At 37.7% G+C, this 10,323-nt stretch overlaps 1 protein-coding gene and 1 long non-coding RNA gene across 2 annotated transcripts in view; one reads left to right on the top strand and one right to left on the bottom strand.

Annotated features, from left to right (window-relative positions):
- The window catches only part of LOC107673713 (uncharacterized), a 15,156-nt gene extending 13,328 nt beyond the window's left edge, over positions 1 to 1,828 (top strand). Inside the window, exon 3 of the long non-coding RNA XR_001632429.1 lies at positions 1,670 to 1,828. This is a non-coding gene — a long non-coding RNA (uncharacterized LOC107673713). The remainder of the gene's footprint in view (positions 1 to 1,669) is intronic.
- Positions 1 to 10,323, bottom strand: part of LOC107673712 (neural cell adhesion molecule 2) — a 239,412-nt gene that overhangs the window by 224,519 nt on the left and 4,570 nt on the right. The window lies entirely within an intron of this gene.

The raw sequence follows: 10,323 nt of genomic DNA, 5'->3' as shown, positions 1-10,323 counted from the left end.
CCAGCTGTTTACCTTCACAGACATAACCGACTGTTTTTGTAACTCGTGTATTTTTAACGTAAACTTGTGTGTGAATGAGAACTTAAGATTAGTACTCACATGCTGTGACAGCAGCTTTCCGTCCATGTCCTTCGGATGTGTGCGCTCAGGAAACCTTATATCTGAAGTTTAAACTCATATGGTTTAAAACGCATGATTTCAGCTTGATAAACATGATAATCAGAACCAAAACAGATGTTTTTAGCAGATACAAGCTGTAAAGGCGCAGCTCTATTCTGGAAAAGGGGGCGGGGAGCAGCAGCTCATTTGCATTTAAAGACACAGGCCTGAAAAACAGCTTGTTTCTGCTTCCACTCAAAATAGGCATTTTCAAAATTATATAATAAATTATCTGTGGAGTATTTTGAGCTGAAACTTCACAGACACATTCTGGGGACACCAGAGACTTATATTATATATTGTAAAAAGGGGCATAATATGTCATAATATATCAAACAATGCAACCAAAGTAGCCTGATTCTCAAAACAAATGACTCTTATTAGGCAGAGTTATCGTTATGAATCAGTCTGAAACACTGCTCTTGCCTTGTATGAATTAGAGCATTAACAAAGACAGCATTTCTTTCGTATTTAAGAAAAATGGCAATGAAAAATTTAAATATACCCAACTCAAATCAGAATCGAATCAAGAGCTTGTGACTCACTAACAATTCAATAAGTATCAATAACCAGCCCTACATGCACAATCATTATTTCCAATTAAAGTGTGTGGTTGAAACTGTTATGGCTTGTTGGTCATGCTGGATGCTGTTCGATTTCAATGCAAAGGTTCCAGATTTCAAATTCTGCCACATTGCCAGAATCGTAAAGGAGTGGTTCGAGGAACATGTGGGTGAATTTCTGTTAATGCCTTGGCTTCCAAATTCACCTGACATGAACCCAATCAAAAAGCGAGTTTGTGCTACATCACTACCACCCCTCAATGTACAGGAACTGGAAGACCTGCTGTTGACATTATGGTAGCAGATACCCCAGGAGACCAATCTCCACCAACAACCTCATTGAATCAATGCCTTGATGCGTGGCCACTGTTTTGTGGGCTAAAGGAGGTCCCACAGGTTATTAGATAGGTGGTCATAATGTAATGGCTCATCGGTATATATTAAAGGGATAGTTCACCCAGAAATTTAAAAAAAATTGTCATTGATTACTCACCCTCATGTCGTTCCAAACCAGTAAGACCTTCGTTAATCTTCAGAACACAAATTAAGATATTTTTGATGAAATCCGAGAGCTCTCTGACCCTCCATAGACAGCAAGGGCAAAGAAAGGTACCAAGGACATCGACAAAATAGTCCATGTGACATCAGTGGTTCAACCGTAATTTTATGAAGCTACGAGAACACTTTTTTGTGCAAAAAACTAACAAAATTGTTAAATAAACAAAATTGACTGTAGCAAATGACACTGATTCTTACAGCCAACAGCACTGTGTACCAAACCTGCCACCGTGTATCTTGAAAAATGACACTGTAGGCAAAGATTTATAATCAATATAATGATTCCATATCTCAAGTTTAGCATTTCCACTAGGAGTGCGATGGGGGGGAGGGGTAATTGGTTACGTCGCAATGTTGGAAATATTTCTGTTTTAAACCATGAAGGCGAGCCAATGGATATCACACAAGCACACGTGCAAACTTGCGCAAGAGTAATGCTGGTGAACGTCTTAATCTGAGGCAATTCACTATGCAGAAAGTGAAAGTAAAAGCGGAATGATGGAGCTTTCGCCATCTGACGCCGCAAATTCTCTCAGAGACGACGAGAGACGAATCTACTTCAACATATGCTGATAACGGTATAGCTGTCTTCATTTAATCCCTTAATATTTCTCTTGTGGCCTGTACATAGTGAAAAAAAATGAGAAGAACCGTATTTTGTGTTAAACAGGTTGTTTTTGAAACTCGTGCTTGAAATAAAAGCTTTTTATTTAATTGATTTTTATTGATGACTGCAGTGTTAATATTTGAATTATAGGACTATAATTCATTAAAGACCTGTTTTAAAATACCTTTTTTTAAAACATTTTAATTGAGGAGTAAATAGCCTTGTCCTCGCAGCGTGTCAGTTATGCGTTAGGCCTAATTATTGTGGGGCAAATTAATTGTAATTTTAATTTAATAATAAAAGTAACTTCATAATAATAATAATAGGCCTAATAAAAATAAGAATGTAACAAGACATTCATTACTACATTAATTGGAAATTCCAAATCCTCTTAATATTCCCAATAATTGATGTTTTTGACAATATCTCTGGCTATCGTCGATAAGATCATCGTCTTTCGACACAACCCAACAAGGGAAGGTTATCGCGGGGCAGACAGCACTTTGCCTGTTACGTCGTTTGGGCTGCCTTGTTGAGCGCGGGGACACTGAGAACATTATATTTCACACACTTTAAGCTCTTTCATTTTCCAAATGTATGCTAATAGGATTAATCCAATGAATCGTTCGGTTTGTAATGTGTACCGAACCGAAAGCCTCGTACCGAATGGTTCAATACGAATACGCGTATCGTTACACCCCTAATTTCCACACATCACACTGCAAATAATAGTGTGAAAACGATTACTAAAAGCTGTTAAGTAGCACCGTAGTACAACAGTGAGAAGCCAGTGAGAATCAAAGCCACTGCCAAAAAAACACCCATCAGATAAACATCGTCAAGCTCTACATAGCGCACTCAGAAACACATTTAACATTACGAAAAGCAGCTCTATTCCCACAGACACACTGATCTGTGGCTACATTAATCATTAAAGCAACAACTGTCACATGATACGACTTATCTGTGCTTTAAATAATGATCCTCCGTGTGCGGCACTGCACAGACAGTGGCTGGCCATGAAGGCTTTCATCACAGTGATGAAATGTTCTTCGGTTGTACTGTGGCAGCAGGACCAAACAGAGTTTTAATCATTCATTTACTTCACCCTGGAAATACATATCATATTTACTCCTTAAAAGCAGCTATCGATGTTCGTCTCGCATGTCGCTGCAGCAGTTCTTAAATTCAGGGCCACGCAAATATGTTTAGAGGTCACTTTCCAATGTCAAACTGCATTATCACTGAAGGCGCACACAGACCTGTCTCTGGTTATAATTACAAACTCAAAATAGAGTTTGAGAGCGCATGGGGTAAAATAGCCCCGATAATGTCCTCGGCATATCTCTGTTTGAAGCTAAAGATATTCCATTTCACAATGACTTCGGGGGAGAATTTATTTTTATATGAAGTAACCTATAGAGTGTGACTGAATCTGACTCAAGCTTTTCCAACAATACACATGCATCATTCACAGCAACCCGAGCTGTATTATGCTTAGCAGTAATGGTCGGTTGCTGGTTGATATGGGAGCGGTTAAAAATCGTCCCAACGGTCCTCAATATTGCCATTGTTTGGAGCCATAAGGCATAGCAGCCCAGAACAGTGTCCCAAGCTAGCTGGAGCTCATTGTACAACATTTCAGGAGACATATTTTCATAACTCACACGTACTTTTCATTCAATTCTGCTGGTCTTTCTCCCTCTATCGCTCACTTGCTGTTCCAGGAGATTGACTGGCACCTCTTAAAAAGGTTAAGCAGTGCTTTTGAGTTTCAGGGGGATAATGCAAGCTGATTGCTGAACACACTTACCACAAAGCCATTCGATTGCAGAAAATGAATCCTAACACTACAGGTTCAAAGCAGACATGTGGTTGGAGGCCAGATTTATTTAATCCATATTTTTTTTAAACGTGCTTAAATGTCTGCACAAAATGCCACAGAAGAAAAATACAGCAACACTGACTCACCGGTTCTTTTGAATTTTTACCATTTTCAACATTTTTTGCCTTCACTAGTTAATTTTAAATGGTCCTGCGGTTTGACAAATTGCTTATTAAAAGTACAAAATATTCCATGTAGTTTTTTTTTTTTTAAAATAAACTCATAAAAGCTTTGAATTAGCATTAAAAGAATTAACATAGCACTTCACATGTCACACCTCAGGTTATCTCAACTTCCCAAACGCATTTCAATTTCGAACCATTTGCATCATCATTGTTTTTTGTTTCATTCATCACAGAAACTATAGAAAAAAAAAGGTCAGATGAAGTGTGCTATCCTCTTAAAGTCACAATGTAACAGAAATAGTGACAAATCTTTTCTTCTGTATTGCCATGTACATCCAAGTTAAACTGATTTCTGAAAAAGAAAAAAACGCAGGGCGGGGACTCCAATCCATCGGTTGTTGATTTGATGGAGGCAGATCTGAATGCGAGTGAGCTTGCAGTCAATTAAGAAAGAGGTGGAGTTTAAGCAGACAAAATGATTAGATAGTGGACAAAATTTAGAATTATGACATTTTGATTGAAAATTACAATCTAAAAAAAAAAACATGCATGAATAAATGTTCACAATAAAAAGATGTATTTAGTAAAAATACATTTCATTTCAACTTTAAAGCGCACTGAAAGCAGATCACATCAACCCAAATATCTCATTTCTCACATTGACACCACATTTCAAAACAAAAATTTCCTCCTTTTGCTTGTCTTTAGTCATAATCCTTCTAAACATATGATGCAGCCAGCTGGTTGTTTGACTTGGTATAACTGTCACATAGTGTAACACTCTCGTAAGGATATGGACATATGAGACCTAAGCCTTACAGCCTTGCACGGCCTATGCTCATTTTTTATTCTCTAACTTTTTATGGTCTAAATTCATCACTGTCCTCTAATCTAAATGTGGTGTACACTTGTGAAGAGGGTGTTTGCTGCCAGCACTGCGCCGCTGGGAAAAAACGGCAGACGGCTCTCCAGAGTCTCTTTACTCTCATATCTGACCACTAGAACCAATTATCTCCAAAACGTCCAAGTCTGAGGACCAAGCCATTTCTTAAATGCACTGGTGGTCTTAGATTCAGACTCACTCAATGTTACAGATGTAGAAAACATTGAGCAAATCACAACAGTGGACTATTTTACCACATGTCCATAAAGCTAGATCATCAAATGATCACTTGGCTTACCAGATCAATATGGCTGCAATCTTGCACCTGCAAAAGCTGACTGAAATTTCATATTTCATAACTTCACAACATCTGATATGTAAACAGAAGCAAACTACTGTGTAAGAGGTTTGAGTTTGGGCATTTCAAATAAAATAACATTCAGAGTAAACAATAACAAAATTGGTTTAAATAATGAAGAGAGCAAAAGCTGAACCATGCTGTATGTTTAAACCATCATAATCATAGTTGAAAGTGGCACAAGATGAAAAGCACAACTAGTTTTAATAGGATGGAGTACTGGTATAGAACAATCGAGAGAGAACACCCATTAAAATGAACATCATTTCACTAACAGTGAAATTGGACTCTATTCTATGGAGCGGCATGCTGACTCTTAATACTTTTTAAATTGATTTTCATATAGAACTCCCGCGGGGGGCAATTCCATTTCCATACGAGCTTGTGTGGCACTCTATTCACTCAATTAATCGCATAATACGATCAATTTCTGCACCAAGAGAAGTCACACACCAGCGTGTTCTTATAAGAACAGCTTAGTGTTTTAGCCTTTTTATAGCATGCTCCAAGCTCTGTTACATAGTATAAAACACAGAAAACATGGCTGGAAGAATGTAAAGAGAAATGGTAGCATTTTAGATATGTCATCCCCTGAACCACAGGAGGGCTAACAGCAACACTGTAATTTACAAGTTTGCCAGAGCTGGTGATATACAATACTGCAGAACCCTGTAATTGTCTTTGAGAGTGCATGCAAAGAAAAGACGATTCCTATAACCTGAATGATCAGCAGGAATATCTTAAGAATCCCCAATAGTCATTCTGTTATTGACAGTGCAACAATATGAAAAGATCTATTAAAGTATATACAGGCCTTCCTATAAGTTGTTCAGATGACTAAATGCACTAATGTTTCAATGTATTCTAAATGGATAACAATAATTGTACAAATAATATAAAATAAAATAAAATAAAGAGTTGGTATGTTTTCTAAGGCAGGTTAAAGTTAGGGTTAAACTGTGAAAGTTAACTGTAAAAATGCTTTGGAACAATATTTATTGTAAAAAAGTGCAATACAAATTAATTTAAAATGTTTCTCTTTAATTTTATACATCTAACATTACTTTAGTGGACAGGAAAAAGATGCACCTAATATACATTTAATTTATGATTTCCAGATAATGTCTTTAAAACACAGTAAGTCAATATAAATCTACATGAAAATATAGTGCTAGAAATAATTTTTTTAAATTTATTATTTTTTACACATTAAAATATCATAAGTTTGCAGTCAATAAGAATTTTAACGTTTTGAATTTTAATGTGTTGGGAGAAATATCTCTTATGCTTACAAAGGATGGATAAATGTACCGTAAAAAACAAGAACAATGTATAATTTTAAATAATTGTTTTCTATTTTGATATGATGTATTTTATTCCTGTGATGGCAAAGCTAAAATAATTTCCAGCAGCCATTACTCCAGTCTTTAGTGTCACATGATCCTTCAGAAATCATTCTAATATGCTGATTTGGTGCTCGAGAAACATTTTCTTTTTCTTATCACCATTGCAATAGTTGTAATTCTAACTATTTTGGTGGCAAAAACATTTTTTCAGGATTCTTTGGTGAATAGAAAGTTCAATAACAAAAAATAACCTTTGAAATTCATAGTATGATTTGAGACATTAGCCATGAGAGCCTGAACAGCTGTTAATATTTTGAAGCAGTGAACACTGTCACACTTACATAAGAAAAGGTAACATTAAATTGCTGACAACTCAAATGCACAATGATTCAGTACAGCTAAATCATTGAAAGGCTCCTTTTTACTTCCATTGACTTTGATTGTGTTTGTATTTATCTAATGTTATTTTCTATCCCTTATATTACCCTTCACAGAATGCTATCTGCATTTTTAAACTTTCATTAAGACATTATTTAGTATGTTGTTTTAGAATGTATGCATTTAGTATGCATTCTGTTTCGGCCTTTGTTTTGGCCGCGGAAGCATGGTAGCGGGCTTTGTTTTGAACGCACTTCATTCCATGAAATGCTTATTCTTTCTTCTCATTTATTCAGGTAAATAATTGACCAACAAAAACATATTAAAATTAAGATACAAATTATACCAAACGAAACTCGTTCCAAAAAAGGGATTCTACAAACAAAAACGTATGAAGTGGTCAAAAAATTATGTCTGACCCACTTCCTTTCTTCCGGCGTACTGCCGTCCAATTTACCACGCCCTTATGACGTTTACAGTTTTCTTAATTAGCAAATTGAACTAAACAAAACACAAACAAATAATATTTAAACATAAATAATATAAAAATAAAAATACTTTCTTAAATGGCTACACCACATTCTGTTTTCCTAATGGAGGAGGCCATGCTGAATTCAGGTTTTACTATTAGCGAGTACATTTGGTCCCCATGTAGGCAAATCCTGACCCACAAACACACACGCTTTCATTTCACTCATTTACAACCACATCCAACAGAAATACCCTCAGAGAGGACGTTACAGTGTTCTAATCAAACCACTACACATTCACACACACACACACATACGGAGTACAATTCCAGGGCATAAATCTATTAATGCTCCACTGTTAGCATTCATTGGGATATCTGGAGGAGCCCCTTCATTATAGCACTTAACACCTCGAAGGACTATGTCCACTGAGACCAGCACTGCACACAATTTATCACCGGGAGCTTCAATGAAGCTAGACACACACACACACAGCTATAAGCCAACCTACAATAACACAGACCTGAGAGCCAAGAGCTAGAGTACTAATGGATATCAGCACAGCAAATTGCTCTCCCTCTCTGAAGACAATCCAACAATCCTGCAAACAAAAAAAGCAAGTCAAAAGACAGTACAGCCTTTTTTGAGACTATCAGCTATAAAACAAAAAATTCCCAGGCCACGCCGACTTTAGCAACAGCCCTGGAGGTGCACCATGCAAGCAGCAGGTGTTGCGCCATGATGAAATTCATGAGAGAACACCAAGCTAAATTACAATTTAACTGACATCACACGCTCACTCTAACAAGCCTATATCATCAAGAGATTTCACTGATGATAAACTGATGAACAAGCCAAGGTTCATTGCAACTGTCAGTCACAAAAAAACTTCCTAAGACAACAAGAGAGGCACTAATTAACAAAGGCTTCTCAGTGGGATGTGGTTATGCTAGAAGAGTGACATCATAATGTGACTGCTTGTGAGGTACTTGGCTCAAATTAAAAGCAGTCGTCATGCAGATTCTTGATGTATTCTAAATAAAATTCTTAATAAATAAAGTATATGTATCCGACACAACCTTGCTCGGGGCAAAAATTGTTCATTACATTAAAATTAGCAGTGGGGATTTTAATTAACATCAGTAATTTGAATCTTTTGACCAAAAAAGATTCATTCAGTGGCCCTTTCTGTAGGTTGGTGGAGACAAGTTAAGTGTCTTTTGTGTCATCAATGAGTCATTAAATCATTCAAGGGTTGTTCACAATAACAGCGATTGGCAGTGACACAGCAATCGGAGGTTATTAATTTTCAGAAAGCGAGCACGAGTCAATTTATGCAAAAGAGCAGCAACAGATCCGGCAACTAATGTTAGGATCCCAGCAAGTGATCCAGCACCTGATACAGGGAAAAATGGGAACAGCTACTACCAACAGTACAGTGTGAAAATCTGTGACTTTCAGTGATTTAATCATTGCCAATGTAAAAGGGACTTTGTTAATAGTTGTTCTTGAGTGAATCCAGTCTTATTATCCTTGTATCAATCTTCATAAAAAAGACAACGTAATAATAGTCCTGAGTTTCAATTATATATTGTCATAGGCCATTTTTACAGCGTTCTTAAAGGGGTCATATGATGCGATTTCAAGTTTTCCTTTCTCTTTGGAGTGTTACAAGCTGATTGTGCATAGATAAGATCCCTGAAGTTGCAAAGACTAAAGTCTCAAAACCAAAGAGATATTCTTTATCAAAGTTAAGACTCTGCCACGCCCCCCTAAAACGGCTCGTTCTAACACGCCCCCACATATCTACCTCACTATGTGGAAATACAGTGGGTACGGAAAGTATTCAGACCCCCTTCAATTTTTCACTCTTTGTTATATTGCAGCCATTTGCTAAAATCATTCAAGTTAATTTTTTTTCCTCATTAATGTACACACAGCACCCCATATTGACAGAAAAACACAGAATTGTTGACATTTTTGCAGATTTATTAAAAAAGAAAAACTGAAATATCACATGGTCCTAAGTATTCAGACCCTTTGCTGTGACACTCATATATTTAACTCAGGTGCTGTCCATTTCTTCTGATCATCCTTGAGATGGTTCTACACCTTCATTTGAGTCCAGCTGTGTTTGATTATACTGATTGGACTTGATTAGGAAAGCCACACACCTGTCTATATAAGACCTTACAGCTCACAGTGCATGTCAGAGCAAATGAGAATCATGAGGTCAAAGGAACTGCCTGAAGAGCTCAGAGACAGAATTGTGGCAAGGCACAGATCTGGCCAAGGTTACAAAAAAATTTCTGCTGCACTTAAGGTTCCTAAGAGCACAGGGGCCTCCATAATCCTTAAATGGAAGACGTTTGGGACGACCAGAACCCTTCCTAGAGCTGGCCGTCCGGCCAAACTGAGCTATCGGGGGAGAAGAGCCTTGGTGAGAGAGGTAAAGAAGAACACAAAGATCACTGTGGCTGAGCTCCAAAGATGCAGTCGGGAGATGGGAGAAAATTGTAGAAAGTCAACCATCACTGCAGCCCCCCACCAGTCGGGGCTTTAGGGCAGAGTGGCCCGACGGAAGCCTCTACTCAGTGCAAGACACATGAAAGCCCACATAAGGACTCCAAGATGGTGAGAAATAAAATTCTCTGGTCTGATGAGACCAAGACAGAACTTTTTGGCCTTAATTCTAAGCAGTATGTGTGGAGAAAACCAGGCACTGCGCATCACCTGTCCAATACAGTCCCAAAAGTGAAGCATGGTGGTGGCAGCATCATGCCGTGGGGGTGTTTTTCAGCTGCAGGGACAGGACGACTGCTTTCAATCGAGGGAAAGATGAATGCGGCCAAGCACAGGGATATCCTGGACGAAAACCTCCAGAGTGCTCAGGACCTCAGACCTGGCCGAAGGTTTACCTTCCAACAAGACAATGACCCTAAGCACACAGCTAAAATAACAAAGGAGTGGCTTCACAACAACTCTGTGACT

This window comes from Sinocyclocheilus anshuiensis, unplaced genomic scaffold (genome assembly GCF_001515605.1).
Source record: "Sinocyclocheilus anshuiensis isolate Anshui unplaced genomic scaffold, SAMN03320099.WGS_v1.1 scaffold628, whole genome shotgun sequence".
Classification (NCBI taxonomy): Eukaryota; Metazoa; Chordata; class Actinopteri; order Cypriniformes; family Cyprinidae; genus Sinocyclocheilus; species Sinocyclocheilus anshuiensis.
Note: the sequence above shows the minus strand (reverse complement) of the source record. Positions and strands in the feature narration are given on the sequence as shown.